This window comes from Sylvia atricapilla, chromosome 11 (assembly GCF_009819655.1).
Source record: "Sylvia atricapilla isolate bSylAtr1 chromosome 11, bSylAtr1.pri, whole genome shotgun sequence".
In the NCBI taxonomy this organism is placed as follows: Eukaryota; Metazoa; Chordata; class Aves; order Passeriformes; family Sylviidae; genus Sylvia; species Sylvia atricapilla.
In genome coordinates, this window is record NC_089150.1 from 13,458,218 (window position 1) to 13,482,421 (window position 24,204).

The 24,204-nt window shown below is 39.5% G+C and overlaps 1 protein-coding gene across 1 annotated transcript in view; it reads left to right on the plus strand.

The window, feature by feature from the left end:
* The window catches only part of ERC2 (ELKS/RAB6-interacting/CAST family member 2), a 420,204-nt gene extending 400,356 nt beyond the window's left edge, over positions 1–19,848 (plus strand). The window contains exon 19 of the mRNA XM_066326741.1: positions 16,849–19,848. The gene's annotated coding sequence lies outside the window, so the exon portion shown is untranslated. The remainder of the gene's footprint in view (positions 1–16,848) is intronic.
* Positions 19,849–24,204: the final 4,356 nt, after the last annotated feature.

The window sequence follows — 24,204 nt, forward strand, 5'->3', positions numbered from 1 at the left end:
GGAGGGTCCTCCTCCCTTATGCTATCAGCAGACAGTCCTTATTATCAATGTTTCTTCTAACAAGAAGTCCAAGTACCTGCCACTGTGTGTGTAGGAAGTTGATGCTTTCGTTCAGGATGATGGGTTTCATGCTCAAAAGTATTCATTTTTATTTGAGGCCTCCAAAAGATAGGAGTTCAGTAAGAATTTGGTGTATTTGCTGTAGAGGTGTTGTTAGACTGGCTAAGTCCCATCCCAAACACTGGTGGGGCTAGGAAGGGGAGAGTGGAGACAAGTGACCTGAAACACCCCTGAATGGTTTGCACAACTACATATGTAATTACTGGATATGTGCAGGCATTTACAGTGCTGGAATTGCATGTCTGATGCACTTTTAGTTATCTGTTAATCTGCTAAAGAGAACAGAAATATTGAAACATGAAACAAAATGGGAAAAAAATGAAACATTTCCAACGAGCCATTGTATTTCATGCACATGCTCACAAAGTGAACACTAACCTGGTGTACTGTGAGTGTGGGTTTGTGCTGCTGAAAAAGCAGATGCTGCTGGTAGGACAGGAGTAACCTCCCTTCTGGGAAGTGACTCCCAAGTATTTGTGTATAGGGTGTACAGAATGTTCAGCTTCCTTGGGCAATGTTCTCTCTTCAGAACTGTGAGGGACACGTTCATTGTGTTGTTTAGTGATCAACAGGAGTTCTGAATTATTGAAAGTTAACACGCCTGCCAGGCATTTCAGGGCAGTAACCTGTAACAAGAAGAGGCACATTTCTCTAAATGAATACATTTTCATTCAGAGGGTTATTCACTTAGCCAGCATTAAATGTAATCCTCTTTGAATCTCATGGCCACCTCCTACTCTATTCCTGTCAGTTTTCATCTCCTGCAAAATCATGAATCCAGTGAAAAGAATAATAGTTTGGTTAATTCACTGTGTAGCTTTCTGTAAGAAATACAAGAGGAATTTTATAGAATTAGTGCAAAATAGCTCAAGGTCAGTGGCTCCAATATTTACATCATAATTAAAGTATTCTCTTCTTTGTAATTTTCTTTTATTTTCTTTTTCCTCTCATTTCTTTACTTTTCTTCTTTCCTTTATCCTTTTTCCGTCTTTTCCCTTTATTTTACCTCTTTCTTTCTTTCTTTTTTTTTTTTTTTTTTTTTTTTTTTTTTTTTTTTTTTTTTTTTTTTTTTTGTGTGTGTGTGTGTGTGTGTGTGTGTGTGTTTTTGTTTTGGTTTTGGTTTGGTTTTTTTTGTTTTTTAAGATGGAAAGGTGTTTGTCTCTAACACAGCATCACCTCTGCTTATGCTGATTTAATTGCCAGCCAAGGCAGATGACACTGCTGGCCACTGCAATTTGCTGCACACCAGCTTTGCAGAATATAATGGAGTGGGACAGTATTCTTTTTGATGTGGTTAATCTCTGTTGTACTTGTGCCTCTCCTGAAAACTGCACTGTGTCAGAGAGTCTTTTGTAGCCAATGGTGACAGGAAGATCAACAGAGAGAGGTTGCTCCATTAACCTCTGAAGTAATGAAGTTGCATTGCAGGCAGTCAACACTCACACTGCCAATTTATTATCATTTTAGAGGAAGTGAATCTACTTCAAGCCACTCTAGTGCCCACATTTTGATAAATACCCAGAGTGCTAATGTTCTAATGCTAACAATCAGCCTTGAAGGGACCTCGAATGGCATAGGGTGCTGTGGCTCTGTCTTCTTGCTCTTGCAGAATGACCTTGACAGAAGCAGCACGAGGGGAACAGGCCAAGTCTATTGACTTCCATACTGAATTTGCAGGTGTAGTTTTGCTAGTAGTGCCACCTGCATCTGTCCCTGTGCAAAGGCTGAAAGTAGATAAATTATTTGATAGCAAATTTGCGTGAACTTTCAAGGGTACTGAATTTAGATCTCCAGATTTGCTTTTTATTTAATTCTTGTTTCCCAGGTGTTGCACATTGTTCAGGCGGTTACTTTCCATCTTAGAAACGAACATAACCAAAATCCTGGGAACACGTTTAAACCTTCAATTCGTTAAAATCTTGCAGGATTGTCTGACATTATAAGATTTTCATGACCAATGGTCAAATCCTGTGAGAACAGCTTTCTGAGGAAGCAATAACACTAGTCTCCCCACCTCAGCAGTAAAACAGGCTTGTAAAAGAAAACATTGCAAAGCTGGCATGACCATACCCCCATTCTTCCCGAATTCTGCTCCTAGGCATGGTCTTTGGCACATATTTTCTCCTGCTAAGGGCAGTGTAATTTACATGTCTGGCTTTCCATAAGTAGTGAAAACACTTTTTATATATAAAAAATCCAGGTGGTTTCATAGCCATATCATACATTCCTTTTCTCCCAGGGTGACATAAGTAGTTATTTATCCACGGTATTTGAGAGACACAGAATCAAGGTGGTCAGCTAAGTGCAGTATGTTTCTGCTGGTTCCTTGCGGGATTTCTGATGTATTTGTGTTTGTGCTGTGGGCCCAGTTTTGGCTGCAGATGGGGCTCTGAGCTTTTGCTTCCTGGGACTACTTCATGTATCTCCACTGAAACAATTTGGAAGACTCTGGATGGGTCCCTTTAGTGTCTGGGAAGAGAAAGTACTCAGTAAAGCACAGGGAATGTTACCTACATTGTGTGAAAGATCACTGTTTATGAAGAGAGTACACAGCCATGGCCTCGTGCCCACGGTGTGTGATCACTGTTTCCTTGCCTCTGCTGTCCATGAACCATCCTGCTCTCGGAACTGCAGCTCTCCCTGCTGCAAAGCACATCCTCTGTCTTGCTTCCTTCCTCCTGCCTCTGCCTAAGGAAGGTGGCTGCAGCTCCTTGCTTGGGCTTTCCAGTCTGGAGTGATGATTCTTCCCTGGACTCCTTATCCAGTGAGCTCTGCTGAGGGCCGGAGCAGTGGCTGCAGGGTTTGGAAAAGCTCCCTGTGCTCGGCTGCTTGCCAGAGCTTGGGACAGACTTGGTGCCAGGATGAGGACCACAAGCATCTCCCACATATGCCACAAAGCTGCAGCCAGCAGTGCAGCTGCAAGGCTTCATGGGTTCTTCTCCCACTCCCTCTCTGCCCCTGCCATGGCACATTTTTCTCTGCACTGAGACAACAGGTGTCTCAAAACTCTCCCTTTTGTTTTTAGGCAGGCAGGTTTGGGAAGGGCCCCCTGCCAGGTCTGAGCACAGGGTCGCTTTTGAGCACCTGACTTGACACACAGTTGTTGGCTTTTTCAGCTGCTCGGGGTTGGGGGCTCTGCCCTGGCTGCCACAGGGGTGGAGCCGGAGAGAAACCCACACTGCTGCTGGGGCAGCACGTCTGGGGAGCACGGCAAGGGTTATGGACCTCAATGGCATCACAGGGAAATGTTAGGGACACTGGGAGAACAGGATGGGGAACCTCTGCCAGCTGCACAGCCCGTGGTGCTGCAGAGCACCCACAGCACCCACGTGTCCAGGACACTGTCCACAGGTTCTCCAGGGACACGGTGCAGAGGGATGGGAAAAGCTGAGAGGAATTCCACAGCGATGCCAAAGCCAAGGAAACATGGGCAGTCCTCTGTGGGTTAGTGCTGTTACAGCTCCCTCTGCCCTCTCCACCCCTTCCTTACTAGTCCTTGCTAGCATTTACAAAACACACAGAAGGCACCGTATTTGGGAGATAAGAGAACTGAAATCTGTGCTGTTGGGAATTGCAGAGAGATGTTCTTGGCACCATTATCAAATTTTTAGGTAGTGAAGATGTTTTCATTTAACACAAAATTAGTTTATTTGTTGTATCTGTTTTCTAAAAGGTGGGATAAGATTAGGTGATTCTGAATTATATATGTAAATCTACAATTTGTTATTAGCTTGCATTTGAATTTTTTATGTGATTTAAATATACAGCTTCTTAGCTTCCCTTCTATGTTTAGCAAAAGTGAACTGCTGAAGAGTATGAAATATATTATTTTATTGGCACTGAATCACAAATGAGTCAGTGAACTTTTTTGCACTTACAACTAAAATTGGATTCTAACCTCCAAAAATTTATGACAATTGCTCCTTCTTGTGGCTTGAATGTTGACATATAATTAATTTAGGATTTCTTCTTGAGATTTCCTGTCTAGGTTTGTACCTGTCACAAAAATATCCTTGGAAGTTTATCTAACAGCTGGAACACCCCGAGAGTCGATTGAAATTTAGCAGAGATTTACTGGGGCCAACAGGAAGTGCTCAGAGCAGGATGGCATAAATATGGAGAAAGAGCTCTTTTATTTCAGCTGTTTTAAAGGGTCCCAGTACAGGCTGATAGTGGTGTAATGCTGAAAAATGCTGACACTGTGTCAGCCAGCACCACCAGCACAGCAAAGGATTCCACAAGCGTGGCTTGGCACTTTGTTGAATTATGCACAGAATGGAGCTGTGTCTGTTGCCTTCCCTCCATCCCAGCTGTCCTGCAGGTTTCAGCTCATTCTTTTGAGAAACCAGATATATTTAATGGGAATTTCCTGCAAAATGGGTTTGAAATCTACTTTGTTGTTCTGCAGGACTGATGGAATTCTGAAAATGCCAAATCTATGTTGCAGTGACTTGAGGGACTGGGCAGATGTAATTACCTCTAGATAAATGCAAAATGAAGCATATGGAAGAAAAACAATCCCAAACTCTAAGACTGCATAGTAATTATCAGAATATAATATTAGCTATTACTCTTCAGGATCGAGATACTGGAATTCTTGTGAACAGTCCTCTAAAATGTTACCTTTATTTGCAGCAGTAATAAAAAAGAGAAGGAATATAATAAATATTTGGGGAAAAAAAAAGTTTTTTAAACATAAAGTCGTTTTTGACCTCTGTACCTATTCAAGGCTTGCCCACATCTTTGCTATTCTACCCATTTCTGATAAGCCACTGAGAAAGAAGAGAGAGCACAACAGAGGCTTAAAAAAAAAAAAAAAAAGGAGATTTAAGTTGTTTCTATGTAAAGAGAGACTATTGCGATAAAAAATACTCAGTTTGGGAAAGAAATAGAAATATGATAAATTTCTAAAATCATTAATAATCTGAAGGGGTGAAGGTGAACTGAATGGTAAATTTTCTGGCAATTTGGGCACTCAGTGAAGTGGGCTGGCATTGGTTCTGGATAGAGCCCCAGCAATGCTGACTCAGACATGTTGGCCAGGTTTGCGATGCCATCCGCAGAGACCACGAGGACAAGTGACACTGGAGTGGTTTGTGGGTGGCATTGGCCTCCTGAGGGCCATTAAATGCCACGTTCTGAGTTTAGCAGGAGCCTGGAGCTCTCAGGGCCACGTGCATTGCAGAGAGCCTGGAGGGTTCATTCCCTCTTTCCTCTTGCAGAGGGACAGTGGATAGTGGGAATTGTTCCTGACCCATGCTTTGAAATTTGGAAGATAGATAAATTAGAAATTATTGTTGGAACAAGCTGCATTTTCTACAATGAGACTACAAAATCTTTTCTGATCATTACTGTGGTAATGCTTGATGATGGAAGGTGCATACCTTGGGGAATTAAAAATAAGATTTTGTTTAATGAAATGAAAGATTCCCAAATATTCTATTGGAATTCTATTGCAAAGGACACAGGGGACCCTCTTCCTCCTCTGCTCCTTTTTCACATCCCCTGTTCAAGACCTTGTGACTTGCATGAGAAATTACTGTTGGGTTTTTTGGGTTTTTTGTTTTTTTTCTTTGTTTTTGTGCATGATTAAACATTGAGCTCTGCTAAAAAGCTATTCCTGGCTTAAACAATAACTTTTGATGATAAAAGAATTGATAAATTGCAGTTGGAGTATAGTCTAAAAAAAAAAAAAAAAAAGGCTTGTTCAAAAGAACAAGTAGCTTGGATAAATTAATAAAAAGTTAGCTTGATTTGATCTCTGGGAATGTTTGTAAAAACAAGATTTCCTCATTAAAAAATGCAGTGAAACTGCATTCTTTGACTTAATCCTCACATTTTCACAATACAACATGCTGCATTCAGATATGAAGAAATGATCCAGTTGTGCCTTATTTGCTGAATTTCCCATATCTTTTTGTCCAAATCCAATGTTCTTTATACAGCACAGACCACTGTGTCTTATTTCCAGACTGTAAAAATATGAATGTGAAGGTGTACCTAGAAATGGTGACCTATATCTTTAAGTTCCTATAGAAAATGAGGCAAGATATGCAAGTGTGAGAAAAGAAAAATCCAGAAAATTAGAATTAAATGGGCTAGATGGTTTTGTTTGCATTTAGAGTATTTAACGAGAAATTAGGATATGTTGTCAAATATGGTTTTGCCTTCTTGGTTTAAGAGAGTTGGTAAAAACAAAGTTTCTGGAAAGCAGACCTAAAACTATCTTGTCTTTCTTGTAGTTGTTTCAGTGGAAAAGATTTTTTATAAGTACCTGTTTAGTGGTTCCTCTTTCTAAAATAATTGGAGGAATGAACAATTTTTGTGCTGCCATCATTATTCTTATTTTCCAAGTTGTTTCTTTAATTGAGTTCCACTCTGAGTGTTACCTTTTCCTCAGTGGGACTGACACATTTGTGCACGCACATCAAGAGTATCTTCTGGGTTTCTTTTGCTGTTTCTAATGGGCAAATGTCTGTCCTCAAAACTGCTTTTTTGTGAACTGCTCTTCCCATGTTTTATCTTGTTCCAGAGCTGCAAGATGCAGGAAAAGTAGAGGGGGATAGTGTCACACCATTTCCAGCTGCTGTCCAATGCCACCACGCAGCAGTGAGCTGGGCAAAGGTTGGCAGCAGAGCCTGACAGAGTGGAAAGAGCTCTGCTGCAGAGAATGGAATTTAAAAAAGTGAGGAGAAATAAAGTTTAAGCAAGTCAAAAAATAGAGAGGGAAGTCAGACAAGGTCCATGCACAGCTGGAATGGGAGAATGAGAGGAGAAAGAGAACGGGCTTAGAGAAATAGGTGTTCTCTAGAAAAAAAATTATTACTCAGTGTAAATTTTAGTTAGCAGTGAACTGTGGTGATTATTCTTGCTCATTAATTTCCTTGTCTTGTTTTGCTAAACAGTTTAATTGCAATGCATCAATTTTGTTTTGATAGGATCCAGTAGAAAATGTCACCGTTGTAGTTTTATATGATTTCATAATGAAGTTCATGGTTTTAGTTGTACATGTTTACCTGTCATTTGGCACTTACATGGATGGTTTGAGTATCTTTGGAAATCTTGCAGTCTAAGCCTCTGATCTCTCCAACTCTTACACACCTGTATGTTTTTTAGTGTACAGTGACTATTATAAAGGTGGTGTTTGAAGATTGGGAGGGAGCAAAATTTTGCTTACTGCTATTTTATCATTTCTCTTTATGTAATACTCATTATCATTGGAATGCTGATAAATGCGAGTCCTCAGTCTGCATGGAATCATATACGTGTGCCTTTAGTTAAATGAAAGCCTCTAAGGACCACTTCAGTATAGACTCTTAAGTCTTCTCTTAATATTAAGTGTATTTTTAAGTCTCACATAGAGTAAAAATTAAAAAAATAAAATATATGCTTGTATAAATGTATAAACAGCTGGCCCCTAAGTCTTGCCTATCATGCACTGAGAAATGCGTGGGCAGAGCCATAATTGTGGAGAAGCTCATAATATTGGGGCCTAAATTATAAAAATTATTGCATAATTAGACCACACAAGTTAGATTTCAAAATGCTGTGTTACTTGGATGGGTATTTAAAAAATAAGTAGCTGTCGAGCATGTATGGTCCTGTTCCCAGTGCCACACACAGTCATTGAAATACTTTAGCAGTTTGAAGGGGTTTAAATGGATCCAGCATTGGTCTTCAAACAGACCAAACCTACTCACACTTGCCTTGTATCTCTTTCTTCTTAACATTAAAAGATGCAACTGTAACATCAGACACCATTTTTATAGGCAGTTTCATATCATGAGTTTCATATCATATCGATGTAAAATCAAAAAATATATTTAAGATCATTTGGAGGGTAAGAATGTGAGAGGATACCTCATGTACTGTAAAACAGGCTTTTTGTGTACAATAGAACTTTGTCTATGTTTTGACATATTGATACCTTTTATATTGTTATTACAAATACAATAAGCATACCTCACAATGCCTTCCACAGCACAATCAGTATTTAGATATACCTGACAGGATAACTTCAGTGAGTACTGGGTTATTAACTAGCAGAACAGACTAAGGAAATAGCACATTAATGGTTTATCTAAATTATGAGGTATAGGTGGGACATACAGCTGTTGGTACAAATATTCAGATCCACAGAGCAACGCTGAAGATCTTTAGTTTATTCTCAGCTTTAGAAGATGAGAAATCTGAAGGTGATTGGGAAAGCAGGAACAAGCCATAAGATGCATCTTTATTGAATTTCTTGTTAGTGCTTGATTAAGGAAAAATATCCCCAGCAAACTTTCAATAACCTACTGGAGTCAGATGCCTGAAGGACACCATGCTTATAGCCAGCACTTTGAAGAAGACTTTTTCATCCTGGCCAAGGATGCACACGTTTCCTAAAGGCAGAAATAGGCACACACACGAAGCACCTCAAACTTGCACTCAGCCCTCACCACCTCCCTCCTGCCTGTCTCCACCCAGCCTTTGGGTGCACCAAAAGAAGAAGTAGAGCCCTTGTGTGCCTCCTCACTGGCTGGGATGCTTTTGGATTAAACTTCCTCTCCACAACCACCAAATTTATTAGTATTTACTCTGGTACAACATCTAGTAACCAATATGCTTCTAACAACAGTGTGGTAGCAGCCACAGTAACTAGAGTTATCCAAGCACAACAGCCAACTAATTTTAGCTATTAAATATTGACTGACTCGGGTAGGATGCATGAGGTAAAACCCAAATCATACTGTCTACAACCAGACAAATATGTATGAGATTTTAAGAATTTCCTTCTAGTCACAAATTATCAGCAAATCTCAAAAGATGGCAGGAAAAACCCACCTCCTACAAATTCTAGAATTTTCTCTTATCCAGAGAAAAGCCACAGCTCTGACCTTGCTTGGCTCAGGCAAACTCTTAAGAACAGAAAAGAAATGCTCCTTCATCACTAGTGGCCAAAGAAAGAATGTGCTTTGCCCCTGACATAATTTTCATCCCTCCAAAAGGAGTGGCCAGTCATTTCTGTGCATCAGCTGTGCTGCCAGAGCAGGGAGCTGGGGCACCCAAAGGGAGACCACGCCTGAGCAAAACCCCTGGAAAAAACAGGGGACAGCACCAGGGAAATGCCTGAGCTGCAGACACAAAGAACAAAAGATTGCCAAACCATCCCCTCCCTCAGCTCTGACCTGTTTTTATCCCTCCCTGCACATTTCACCTCTTACATAAGCTTTGGCTTATCTGGGGAGGAGGGCAGAGGCAGCACGTAATAGGCTCGAGGGAGAGACAAATGTTTCAGATGCACAAGTGTTCAGCCAGTTCGTCCTCTGCTCCGTATCCACAGGCTGGTACCTCTTGGCAGAGATGGATCTACAGGGATTCATGAAACCTGGGAGCACAACACAGTTCTGAGAGGCAAACAGACCCCTCAGAGCTGAGGGACCGTGGGCATCCTCATAGAATAGAGCAGTAGAAACCTTGCACTGTTTCCTGGAAAGTGTGGTCCACAAGGAGGTGGGAAGGTGTATTCTTCTGCATATTAGGGTTCAGAACTTAAATATACCTCTCATTATGTCTGTAATACCTCCTTTCATTAATTTAAATAATCTTTCTTGTCCATTTCATAACCCAGTTTAAAAATCTGAACTTAATGTCCATTTTATCTTAAAGAAATGGGAAAAAAGTACAGTGAGGAGTTGATATGTAAATAAGTGGATGCTCATAAGTGAAACTTGTCCCAGCTGAGATTTTATCTGGGGTTTTTTTTGTTGTTGTTGGTTTGTTGTTGTTGTTGTTGTTGTTGTTTTTTCTGGTTTCATTTTGCAGTGAATTTCTAGCAACAAAGATTTCTCTCGCCAGTGAAAATTTTCTCTTAAAAGAGAAAACAGCCTCTTGAGGTTTCCTGTCTCTTCTTTTTTTCTTAATTGAACAAAACATGCAGCAAGTTGCAATTAAATTTCAGTTAACAAAGTGCAAAAATACACCCACCCTCCATCTGCCAAAAATAAATAGTTTGAAAAAATAATTTCACATCCCTGACAATGACGACTGTGTTTATGACATATTTCTGGTGCCATATTCCACTCTGCTATCGCTGCCAGCTTGCATCCAGTATTCAGAAATAAACCAGAAACACATTGAACTTGCTGAACTAGATGTTGCCACACTGCAGCTCTAATGGGCTTAGTGACCACAACCTACAGGGGCCAGAATGTGTCAACAGCAAAAGGGCCAATCTCAATCACTGTCTGTGCTTTTACAAAGTTGTTACATGTTTAATTCTTTGCAGCTTAGTTCTCCCGCTGTTTTGGCCGCTACAAACCGAGGCTCATATATTGCAGCAGCCCTCTCTACCTCGTATAATGCCACAAAGGTCCCAGCAGGAGACCTTTCAGTGGAGCAGACAAGCCACAGGCGAGGGCAAACAGGGCATCACAACTTCCTAATAAGATGACTTATTAGATTGGGGGCTTGACACAGCGTTGATTTAACCACTTCTTTTCCCAGGCAGCAGGCACGGGCGCTGCGTGCGCTCTCTGGGCTCCGCCGGCGCCGCGCGGGTTCCGCTGCCCGGCGCTGCCGCACCGCGTCCCCGTGCGGGGCGTGGGGCTGGGGACACCTCTGTCCCCACGCCGCTGGTCACCGGGCGGCTCAGCGGCAGCGCTGGCCGGTGCTGGGCGGCGGGCCCGGCCCCGGGCCGGCAGGGCGCGGGTTAAGCGCGGCCGTGCCGCCGTTTCCTGCCCGCACTTGCCGTGGCCCGAGGCGGTGCCGGAGCCGGGCCAGCCGCGCCGGGCCAGGTGGCGGGCAGGCACACCGTGTTATTAGGCAGCACCGACCGCCGAACCTTGATCTTCTAAAAAAAAAAAAAACCAAACCAAAAAAAAAACCACCCAAAAAAGGCCCCTAATTAATCCCGCGCATGAGAATAAATGGCATTCCACATCAGGATGGAAAAGGCACCTTCCAATTTCAAGTGATCCCTGTTATCGATAGGTTTCAGGATCATGCTGTTTGAGGCGCATAAACCCAAGAATTCTTGTTGTCTCGTCACTTCAATTCTATTTAAATAACAACAACGACAAGAAGTCTCAATGGTCTCCATGTGCTGTATCTTAGGAAGTCATAAACATCCTGCCCAAGAGCCTCGTGTCCTGCGGAACGAATCCCGACCGCGTCCCTGCGCGGCTCCGGGGATCCATGGAAACCCTTCCATCATCTTCACTCCAGCCCAGCCCATTGAAAAGTCCCGCTCTGAAGCCATCCTTAACACTCCCTATAACCCTCTTTTTAATTCGGTGTCCAAGTGACAGATTGAAGGATATGTACTGAGTCTCCTCATATTTCTGAAGAGCTTTGATTCAGACCGGACTTGCTTTCTGAAAAGAAAAAGGTTCTAAGAAAAAATAGCTGTCTTTTAACTCATGTAGCACTTGTCTAATTTTGATTTATAAACATTTCCAGTAGAGAAGACACCCTTGTCCAAATAGTCCCAAGGTTCATAAACTTAATCTAATTTTATGATATAATTGTACAGTAGTTTTCAAGGACTCTTACTGTCTAGAGGGCTTGAATCCATTTGATTTTATTCATCCCAATGGTATCTGCTTTTATCCCTAGCTAAGATTAACAATTCTGGCATTACAGCAATATGGAAAGTTCATCACATTCATGCAGTGATTCTACCACCAGCTGCAGATCCTTCTGAAGTTTACTGTGTAATGAATTGAAAACATAAATAGCAACAAATGGGATAAATAATTTCTTTGCCAAAATTGGAGCAAAGTTAACTCTGTCTTTATAAATAACTTTTTATGCTGGTGATTTTTTTATGAATCTTTCAATATTTAATTAAATCATACAGTTTCTGGATCTTTCTTTCGAAAATGTTTTACTTATGTATTTATAATTTTTAAACTTTTCTGTAAGTAGCTATAAATCATTGAAAAAATAAAGAGAAAAATGGTTTTAGTTTTACGATGTAGCTAAGAAGATATTTTCTGACATCTAAGAAATAGACCTCAGAGTTGCTTATTCAATATCAAGAGTTATCATTACCAGGGATAGTTCACAGTATTATAAAAGAGGGATTTGTTATCGGGATGTTGTAAACTAGGTCTGAGCTCTTTGTTTTCTAAAAGGAGTAGAGCAGGACACCTTTTGCTGAGGTGAACCTGAATGTTGTCAGACAGTTGCAGATCTCCCAGGTAACATTTCCTTAAGTGGAGTTTTTAAGAATGACTAAAATTTGTTCTCCTCCAAGCAGGGTGTTTACTTTCTGTGTCCAGTGTTCTCCAGATAATGTGCAGTGCTGCACTTACCTTTTGAGTTAAGAAACTTCCTTGAACATTACTTTAACCTGTGGGCTTTATTGATTTGAGATGTAAAAAAATTGTACGGCAAAACTTTGGTTATTATAACTAGATCTAAACAAGAAAGACTAACATCAGTTTTGACAACAAACAAAACCAGTTTTTGTTCTATCGGTTATGTTTAAGAGATTCCAATTTCAAACCAAACACAACTTGTGGTTATTCTGTCAGATATTTATATAGCCACTGGGGCGCCATAGTTATGCACCGCATACATCATTGTATTTTTAAAATGTACTTAATGAACATTTTTTCTTTTCTGGTAACTACTTCATTGCCTTAAATGAATGCATTCCAATAGAATTTGTAACAAATGAGCACTTTGTGTTTGCATTAATGCCAAACACGTTTAACAAATTTTTAACAAGGAACGCTGGCAAAAAGCCAAACTCCTAGAGGGACACTGAAGGAATGCTATAAATTTAAACTAGATTTTACCTTTTCACTCTGCTCAACAAGTGTCTTAGGTGTCTTTGGCATCTCAGCATTGAAAATTTTCTACGTAGGTTGGATACAACTTTATGCCTTAATTATTTTTCTTTTTGGCCCTCCTCACTAGAGATTTCCATGTCGATATAACAGGCTTTAACAGGTTATTGTATTCTTTAGAGAGTGAGAGGTGGGTTTTCTTTCTTTCCTCAAGAGTTAGGCCAGGAGGAAGTAGCAAAACCAGTATTTATTGTTGGGGCTGTAATGACAGGGAGGCTCAAACAGCTCATGTCATACCATTGTCACCTCCTGTGTTAAGGGACATACACAGTGGCAAGAGCTCCAGTAGGTCTGTGCTACCCAAGTTTGTTGCTTGTGCTGAGTTGCCAATATCTGGGCTGTGATTGTGTTTGCAAATGCACTTCAGGGGCAGGGGAAAGCAGCCCACAGTGCTCTCACTGGCCCGAGCTCTGAGCTCACACAGAAGTCACGAACAGATTTTTGGCTGAATCAAACTTCTGGGGGGTTTTTCAGTTTTTAAGTTATGCCCACATGGTACATGTCAGTACAGACCTTGGGAATCACCTACTCTGTAATACATGTTCATATAAAAAGTGTTACAAGTAGCTCCACAAACCACATGCTTGCTCTTTACTTGTAACTTAATATATTAATTTAATTTTTACTGTGTTATTTCAGTTTTAATCAAATGCAGGAACTGAAAAATAATAATACTTAGCACTCATCCAAGGCTCTTAAGGCACAAACATTACAGACATTAAGCCTTGCAAATTCCTGTGAGGAGCCTGCTGCAGCAAAGAGAAAATTAAGCACAGAAAAATGATAGGACGTTTTCCTTAGTCTCACAATAAGCTGGTGGCAGGGACAGAATTTAGAGTGTCAGAGCTTTGTCTTAATAGAGTCACTCTTTTCATGGTTTTGCACAAAGGTTAAAATTGAGAATGCTTTTTTTTCTTCTTCCTATAATTTAGATTATGTTGTTGCAAGAGGCACAGGCAAATCCCAGGACATCACTTGAGAAAGACTTTATGAGTTATGGCCTTATTCCAGTCTAGTTACTTGTTTCCAGAAAATGAAATAATTTCCCATCATTTGTTGGTACTCTGATTGCAGTAATGATGAATGAGTCTGGAGAAGGAAACTGAGGAATTCATCCTGACAGCTTTTTCAAGGATGTCACATTATAGTACAGAGACCTTGTCGTAGATTAGGGAGCAGAAATAGCCCTCAGAGGTTTTCAATAATGATATCCTTCTCTACTAACATTTGGTCAGATACCAGTTCCCTGCAATAAAGTGTCTATTCCCCCTCTTTCTTACTCACTAATTACCATATCAGTTGTTGGCCTTTTATGTAGGTACCATGTGTAACAGGTTAGGAGAGGGCAATTTAAGCCTATGTGAATGGGTATCTGTTTTTGTATCTGGGTGCTTGTTGCAAACATTTGGAAAGCATATGGAGCATAATGGACATTAACCCAGATGTCAAAAATAGCCTGCATTTTACTACTGTTATTAAACAGTTTCCCCTTTAACCCCTTTGTGTTTACCCACCCTCTCCAGCTTGTTTCTGCAAATCACTGCTGAGAGGAAAGGATTGGAGGTAAAAAGTACTAATCAGGCAGGTGTCTTTATCCAAAGGAAAAACAATCTGAACAAATATTTGTGGGCTACTACACTTTTATATCTTCACATCCTTCTGCTGTTTTCATTGACTGGTATCTAATGGACTGACAGATGTGCCAAACTCATAAGACATTAATTTCAGCTGGAGCACTGCTGAATTCAGGCCCAATGCATGTTACCAAACTTTATTTCTGTTTTAGAGGTTCAGTGACTTTTACCAAGTAGAGCATTGAAGAAACAAATATAAATTTAATTTACTCAACCTCAGTTGGTATTTGACAGCAATATCCTTTTAAATATTTATTTGGCTTACTTGAGAAATACTTTGCATTTCCTACCTGTGGTGAACAAGTTCTTGTTACATTTCCAATACATATATGGTTTCCTGATGAATGGGTGGGTTGATTAAGTGGGTGAGGTTTATTTGGGGGCCTTCATTCTGAAGTAAAACCCCAATGAAAATCTGAGGAGCAGGCTGGAGAAGGAGTGCATTTTGTGCTTTGCTGCTGTTTCTCAGATTGGACATTTTATTCTGGGTTCTTGGTTTTTTCCGAGCATAAAAGTGTTAATTGCAGAGGAAGCTCAGCTTGTAAAATAGCAACTACATTGAAGATTTGCTGTGATTACATTTTAGTTTAAAAAACCTAGGCATTACTGTGCTGCAGTTTCTGGCATGTGCTCTCCTCGTTAATTTATAGGTGTGATTCCTCTGCCCGAGTATCTCTTTGAATGATGATTAAGAAATTCTCAGCACACAAAAGAATGGGAGCTATGCACAGTTCACTAAACGTAATGCATGCACTGACAGTTTTCATAAAAAGTTTGCAACGATTTTATGTGCCAGAAGTAGTAACATGATCTACTTTAGGAACTCCCTGGCTTTCCAGCTCTGCAGAAGTCATTTTTAGACTATTCAAGGCCAGATCCAAAACTTGTTAAAATCGGTGGGAACCTTTCCACATTTCAGTGGGCTTTGGATTAGTCCCTAAGTGTTTTAACCAGAAAAAATTGTACCAACCTCTCACTGCAAAAGTAAAACTATTAATCTACATATGTATGGTATAAACTGTTATGTGTGCGTTCCAGCAAGATGTGAACTTGAAAACAAGGATTTAAAATAACATGATAGTTTATTCTGTAAAGTGTTTCACTTTGCTCACAGAAGAATTTATCTGATAAATATTAGATTCTGAAATTTTAAAGGGGAATTTTAGTCAAGTAGTTCTATTTGAAAAACATAACTATTCAGCTGTATACAAAACCGTAAGCATTGTATGGCAGATTTTTTGACATAAAATAGGATGTTTTGGAAACTTTTAAGGTTACATAAATGAAAGGGAGATAATGGAGAATCCCATACGTAATGCATTTCAAATTTTCTAGAAACAAAGTCAGTGGATAAATGAACAACTGCCCTCTAAAGAAATCATTTAATTCCTCCCACTCATCTGATATACAGATAATGTGAATAAGACCAATTCACTGCTCTCTGTTCAAGAATGCTGTGCTGTTTGCTTGCAGCACAACTAAAGTAACAATAAAAATCATTGAGGCCTCACTCTGTAGATACAATCAGACAGAGTCTCATCCAAAGTCAGTGGAAGGCAGGAAGATTTTTCCCCCTTACTGAGCTGTGCTGACCCACCTCCCTCTTGTAGTCCCCTGGGTTTCAGCAGTGCCAGCCAAGCCAGGGGGAGCACCTGTGATTAGTGGGTGTGTGGCTGAAAACCTCCTAACACATTGCTGTATGTTCTAACTTCTGCAAATCTGAGCTGCGTGTATCCATAAAACCTTTCTCCACTGTTCTGCCAATTAAAGTGAACTTAAAGTGCCTAAAATATGACAGGAAAACGGTGCTTCAATTTTGGAAGGCTGGTAGAGGTACTACACATTCCCACCTGCCACGGAACTGAGTGGAAATAAATGAATGATTCCCTTGGTTCCCACAGAAAAATATTTAATTTTATGAATAGTGTTTCCCTTTCAAAGTTACTGTGCTTATAGACAAGATCAGAAAACTCACTGTTTACAGGATCACAAGCACAACAAAATTCGACACCTTAGAAATTTTAAATATTTCCCATTTAGGGGGAATTGTGTCATACAAATCAGCAATAAAACTAATTGCCACCCTATGAATGTAAGTGGGTTCAAATTGAATTTAAACACCCTACTTAATCCTCAGCCCCTAGAAAAGCATTATCTCCACTCATATGTATGAGAATCTTGATTTTATGAGAACTAAGATGTTCTGGATGCTACAGTCATGTTGCTAATTGGAATATTTTTTTCCCTTGTTACAGTTGTCAGAGGAACTAGTGAAAAAGGAAGAAAGAACTGTAGCACTGGAAGGTAACAATGATAATCTATTGCATTGGATCTCCAAACACGACCATGATATCCTGGAGAAGATCACAGATGCAGAAAATGAATGCTAAGGTTGATATCTAATGAAATGCTGCATTAATTAGCATTTTCTCCATTATTTCTTGTAGTCTGTTGTGAAATTAGATACTTTGGAAAATAATGAAGGAGACTCAAGCAGAAATTTTTAGAGCTTAATTTCTGTCTTTAATGGGTCTCGTGAGTTACTTTGTTTTTACAAAGAAACCATCTGTTCAGAATACAGTTGTTTCATGGAGTTCAGTTAAACAGGTTATTTAGCTGATTTTTGGTAAATTAGTATTGATTTTAACAGGTAATTCAGATTCCCTTAGATATGGTATCTGCATTTGCTGATTTTACCTAGTCTATTCTAAAGTATCACTTCTATTGCACTAGATTATCAAAGAGGTATTAGTAAAATGCTATATAAGGGTGTTGGCATTAACTTTACCCCCAGTTAGATACAGGCTTTTCCAAAAAAAAATAAAAACAAGCCTTTACCCTCCTCTGTTTTCTTTTATCTACTGATAAAATAATATAGATTAAAAACAAACCAAACCCAAATATTGATACTATAACCGGTATTAAGCTCTGGGCCAGGTTGGAAATGAAATCAATTTTTGGTACTAATAACTGATGGCAAAGCTTAGATTTATGAAAATATGGTGTGTGTCTCTGACAATGCATAGGACATCTAATTTGAACATAAATATATGATTATATACAAGATGTATCTATTCCTGGATGGTAAAAGCTTGAGGTGTATATAAATACGTATGTGTGTATATATATGGACATGTACACAAGGATGTATCAACCTTTTACCATCCAAATGCATACATGTTTTCAACAATAAAAGCTGGGACTCTTAAAGAAACAAACAAAAACTAAAATAAAGATAAGATTGCTGTGAATACAGTATATGCACTAGGTCTCCTGTAAATGTGGAACTGTTTGTTATTGTTCTCTACATTGAAAAACAGTCTCCAACATGGACCCCAATGAATCTTAGATGTTAAAGAAAATACCAATGAACAAACAGCACTTGAAGGCTGTTTGTGTCAACAAAATGTGTCTAGTAAAATAAATTTAAAGCACATGCAAGGAAAAATAAAAATGTGAAGTCATTACATTCAGTGAGGGACTCTTAACTGACAGTCAGATCTCTACCACTTCTCAAGGAGAGGTTCCTTCTGACTCCACAAACATTTTCAGTCAGTCTGGCAAACATGTGCAAATGTTTGGCTGTTTTGTTGAGGCATCTTTTTGTCCATGGAAGAAATGCTTCCATGCTGATGGCAGTGGAAATAGAATATCTGCATTTTTAAAGGACAAACAATAAATTTAAGCATGGGTGGCCTTAATCCTTAGTAGTTTTTCTTTGCTGCTGTAAAAAAAAAAAAAAAAAAGAAAAAAAAAAAATCTAAATGGATACTCCTAAAGTCTTGCACTGAACTTAGAAAAATTATTTTTTGAACCTGTGGTGCGATTAACCCTAAACATCCTACATGAGCCATACATAGTAATCCCCTTAAAAATATTGTCTAGAGATGATATTTTATTTATTTGTACCATGATTCTTGGTGCAATCAAAGAGCAATTTATTTGAGCAGGAGTCCTGCTGGATGTTACTGTCTTCAGTAAATAGAATAAAATGTATAGAATAGCATAGCGTAGATAATCCAAATTTCATTCATGTTTAAAAAGTTTGTCCTTTAACTATCAATGGCATTTTAGATCTTTGTTTTTGAAACAGCAAAGCTTTTGGGAGTATATTTAGCACATATGACAAATGTTGCACTTGGAAACTCAGACAACAAAACTGGTTTCTCGTGACAAATTTGTTGTCGCAGTAGGGGACAATCGTCTGTGTCTCTTACAATCAGGTCTTTACCTTAACTCTGCAACCGAATACTTGAAGTAGGATATAAACTAGGGGGAAAATAGGGTCACAGATACAAAACTGTATAGTTAGATATTTATATGTATGTGCCAATTTTGTCACAGATATTATTTTAGGGGCATTTTTGCTCCACTCATGTTGGTATGAGTATTGATCTAAACTTTTATCAGGGCCTAAAATTTAGCCCCTAAAGAGGAAAAATTTGTCTAACATTGATTTTTTTCTTCCTTGCTTTGGTTTTGATTTTTTTTTCTCCTTCTTTTCATTTCATGTGATATTCTATGATATTTGGAGAAAATCTTTTCATATCCTAAAATAGAATCTCGGGGTTTACAATAAACACTGTGATGTTGGGAAATATTTTATTTGAGCAATGCTTGGTAGATATTTTTTTCCCCCTCTGAGTGTAATGAAGCAAACCAACTTTTGCTTAACATTTAAGATAACAGTTATTATTTTAATGTGAGATCAGTCTTGTACTGCACATTCTTTCTTTCATTTAAATGTACAGTATGAATTTTGTATTTAATGAATTTTTGTGTATCCAGTATGCACGTACCTGCACATTGACTTTCATTTGAAAGTGGGTTTCAATTTACTTTTTAAACAGTGTTTATGAAAAGACCTCAGATGTGTTGACACAATCTATATCCGCAAAGTTTCTTTTGTGTGTGTAGGGTGACATTTGAATGTGATGTTCCGCAGCAATGGGTCAGTATCCCCTATTTACCTTAGATTCTCATTTGATAGTGCTTCTTGTAATAATTTTTTCAAGTGAGTGGCATGTTCTGGATTGTGATATTGATATATGGTTAAGGACATTGATATGAAACTAAGGAATTCCTAGAAATTACCAGTGGGCATGTATTAGACAGTCATTGTAATTTAATGTCTTGTAGAAGTGTAAAGTACCAAGGTATTTAGAGTTCATAACATTGTTATCATGTGTATGGAAAGTATTTAGTGTTGATCAGCTTGTTTATTTTCATCAAATAAACTTTGTTTCTTTCTGAAATCAGTGTTGTGTCATTAAAAGCAGGTTTAATGACTGTAGGAAAATGTGTGAGAGATGTTTTCCACATGGTAAATCTATCACACTCCTTATTTCTCTAATTGCTACCATTCAGAGTAATTTATCTTCCTGTTGTTACTATCACATAAACTGTTTAAGAAAGCATGAAAAGGAAAATGTCTCATAGGCCCACTCCCAGAAATGCTTACAAGCAACTTTACTAAAGTGAGGAACCATTTTCTGGATTGGGCTCTTAAAGAGCAATATGCTTTTGAGTGGGTTTCTAAAACATAATATTCTTGTGTGACCCTGTGTAATTGCATAGAAAATTACATTTTGTTTATGTACTTTACTGACCAAAAGCCATAAGGTGTGAAATTCTCTGCACAGTCAGCTCCTTTTTCAGCTGCCTGGTAAGTGGTTCCCCATTTCCATTATGTTCACTTTTTTTAGAAAAGGAACTTTTGTTGACCAGGAATTTCTTACCTCATAGAACTCCCTGGACCAGCTCAGGGCACACACAGCAGGAGAATAAAAGGTAAGTAAGTATGCATTTTACTTAGCTTATTTAAAAACACACAGTCTCTTAGTTTTAAGCTCTGTTTCTTTACCTATAATTTAGTTTTCTTCTTAAGAGAGTACTATGCACTAACATAGGATATTAAGTTTCACTTTTAACTACAGTTAAATATACATTTCTTGTGTATTCCTGCTTAGGCCTGCTTAGCTTTGAGCTGCCATGGTACAAATTGAGTAGCAGTAGCTTCTGTCTTCTTTTCAGACCTGCACAATGATTTGAAGCAGCTTGTTCTGGTTTCTGTTGGTGTCTGTATCAGAGGCTGTCCATCCCATTGGAGACACGTTTTTGATTCTGTTTTCAGTATTGATCACTTTCTGCTTTAAAGGCAGCTCCCCCTTCCCCACCTGGTGACAGGGACAGTATGTGCCTTGCTTATGACGTGTCTTACTAAGGAGCTGGAGAGGACCACAGTGGATTTGGGCTTCCCCAAATCCTCAAAGGCCCTTAAAGCCTGTTTTCTGTAAGATGGTTTTCAGTAAGGATGTTTCCTTTGTAAAAAAACAGCTGTGAGGGCCCCAGGGGAGGGGCAGGACCAGCATGTTTGTGTCTGTGGGTGCTGCAGAGGTGGGAAGCTCCCCAGAGAGCAAGTCTGGGTGCAGGAACATCACTAATGTTGAAGGTTGAGTTCGTACAGTTAAGAGCTCCTCCAGCTCTGAGAGAGCCTGATTAAGGATCAAGCTCTTCTGAGCTTGAGGTTTCCTCCTCAGAGAGGTTTTGTTCACTGCAGACTTGAGCCAGAGCAGCTCAAGGTTTGAGCAAGCAGAAGTAAAAGCAGGGGGGAAGGCTCAGGGGATGAAGCCGTGTCAACTTGCATTTCAAGCCAACATGTCAGTTAAGACACATTTTGAGAGTTTCAAACAGCTCCATGCCAGCACGAGTTGCATAAAGCTGAACTCTGCTGCATCCCAGGTTGTTCACACTGTGCTCAAGGTCCAGCATTTGTTCCTGGAAGAGCCTCACTAGCCAGCACACACCGGGTCCTGCCCCGTGCCAAAACCTGTCAGGAAGTACAGAACAGAGGGGCAAAGAAGAGTGTGTGTCACCTGTTGATATTCCTTCTCCAAACCACAAAACTTTTAATAACTAAAGTATTAAATCATTCTAAATAAAGCCAAGTCAGCTCTAAATATGTAATACATTTCCCATTATGAAGTCAGTGGGAGCTCTGCACGTCACCAGGGCATGACTTGACCTACAAATGAAAAGTATAGCTGATGAGGGGTGCTGCTGTGCAGATTTTCCTCCTGTGAGATTACAGTGATGTTATTTTATGCTTGTAACTTTCCAAATAAGATACCTCTTTTTCAAATGCACCTTTTCAAACAAGAGGCAACCTCTACCTTCATCAGGAATAACCCAGGGCACATTGTTACAGCTTTCATATGAGACTGGAGGCACTGGTGCAGTAGAAGCCCACCTTTGATGGACGCAGTTGCAGAATCAAGGACTAATTTTGTTTGGGTTTGCATTCCTTCCACTCTTTGCTCTTGAAAATTACTCGTTCTTCAGAATGAGACTTTTCTAACCCAAATCTCCACAGATGAAAGGGAAGAGCAGGCACAATGCCAGTGCATCCTAAAGACAATGCATTGTATCCCTTTGAAACATGCACTTGAATTTGTGTTACAGACAGTTGTCTATTCCCATGAAGCTGCAAGTCTCAGGACAAATAGAAGAACTTTGAACTCATTCTGTTTCAAATGGAGGCGAGTGTCCAACTTTAAAAAGGCCGTGCTTTTGGTCCTCACCTCAGCCAGGCCAGGAGACAGCAGATGTTCTGGCAGCTGCAGCTGCCGTGCACTCGGGGAGCTGGGGCTGGAGGAGAGCAGCCAAGCTCCCTCCAGATGGAGCAGACAGGGAAGAGGCGAGTGGGAGGCTGCACAAGGAAGTTAGATAGCTCCAGATAGCAATGGACTGATGATATGTGGCTCCAGAGCACCTAACCAGCTTCGCAGAGGCTGCACAAGAGAAATCAGCGGCAGTCCACAGCTAACCTGGGTTCAGTGGGAAGCCTTCTTGCCGTGGGAAAATCGATAGGGAGGAAATATCTGTGCAGAACACATGATAATGGAGCACGGTAACTACTTTTTATTTGAATGTAATTTGGACAAATGCATTACTCATAAGTGAGTTATCCAGGGCTTGCCAAATATGTGGTTAAGCAGTTATTATAGCAAATTACACCATCATCTAAACACCTCTGTTTTGGCTCTTAGTTGTCTCCTTTTGCAATGAGGTTGGGGGTGGGTTTTTTTTTTTTTTGTTGTGGTGTTTTTGGTAGTTTGTTTGTTTGGTTGGTTTTAGTTTGGGTTTTTTTTTGTTTTGTCTGATATTGCTGTCTTTACAGACGTTTCTAATGGTTTGGTTACCATAGAAATAAATAATGACAAAAACAACAACATGCATACAAGTGAATAACAGCATTTTCTAAATTTCACTAGCAGAACACCCTTATTAATGAAGACCTCTGCGGCTGCATAGTTCTTAACATAGTTCTCATGTCTATTGATTCATGTCCTCATATGCATTTTATTATGGGCTTTATATTTCATTTTAAACTTCCAAAAAATAAAGAAAAACAGCTGAAGTACTTTTTTTTTTTTCTTTTTCTCAATGGCCAGATTTTGGTTAGAGGTTAACATAGGCCAAAAGAGAACACAGATCTGCCCCCAAGCTCTTGCAGTTTTGTTTTGTTTTAATAAAAGCATCCCTCTTACCATCCACAAAGGGTCACAAAAATGCAGCCAGTGCAGACCAGCTGTATTCCTTGTGCAGCTCTCCTGCCCTCTGCACCTTCTTCAGGCTTAGATCAACCAAATGTGTGAAGGCAGGACTGTTGTCAGTCATGATAAGCGCGTGCATTAAGGGGCTAATTCAAACTTTACTGAAGTGAAATGAAAAACCATTGACACAAAGTAAATGTCTTCTTTCTGAAGCAAATGTGTACATTTACAGAAGAAGCATGGGGCCAAACTGTTCCCTCTGTATATCAAAATTCCAGCTAAATGTAAGTCAGATGAACAGACTGCCTGACTTTTTGAATGCTTTGTGATAAGAAAATAGCCCTTAGGTGTCATTACTGAAGTTCATTTACAGTGTATTTTGTAGTTGTCCTGACTGTGTATCCAGGCCAGCACTCAACTCCTACCAACTCTTAACACAATCTTTCCTTGTGGCGTCTTAACATTATGATCATGTATCTCATTGAATTTGTTACAATTCAATAATATCATTCAGTCCATTGGTTACTTTGCTATTGCTAAAGGTAGGTCTGCTATTGCCTAGAGAAGTAAAATGCAATTTTTTAGGAGTATGTTTTCTAAAACAAATTAAATTCTGAACAATTTTGCAGCTGGGGTTACTACAGGAGAAAGAAGAGGAAACCCCCCACCATAATTATTAACTCCCAGGACTGTCCATGTAGCCAGTTTCTAGAGGGTATTTTTCAATTCTGATGCCATTCACCATGTCAGAGTTGTTCTCTCCAAAGTTAAACAACCAGTCTCCATATCTGAAAGCTGAAGGTTGTAAATCTCCCTTGTGAATGTTGGCCATGACAGGGAAGGAAAGACTTGCATAATTACCACTTGTACTTCCTCAGAGAACATGAGCTCAAGTCTAAAACAAGGAGTTTGGTCAATAAAACATCAGAGTCTGAAAACTACAGGAAAAGACCTGTCCAGCTCATATGATAAGAATTTTTTTCTTGGTTAAAATTAATATTTCAGAGGAAGCCTCTTCCTAAGACCTGATTATTTTGCAAATATTCTTAATTTTTG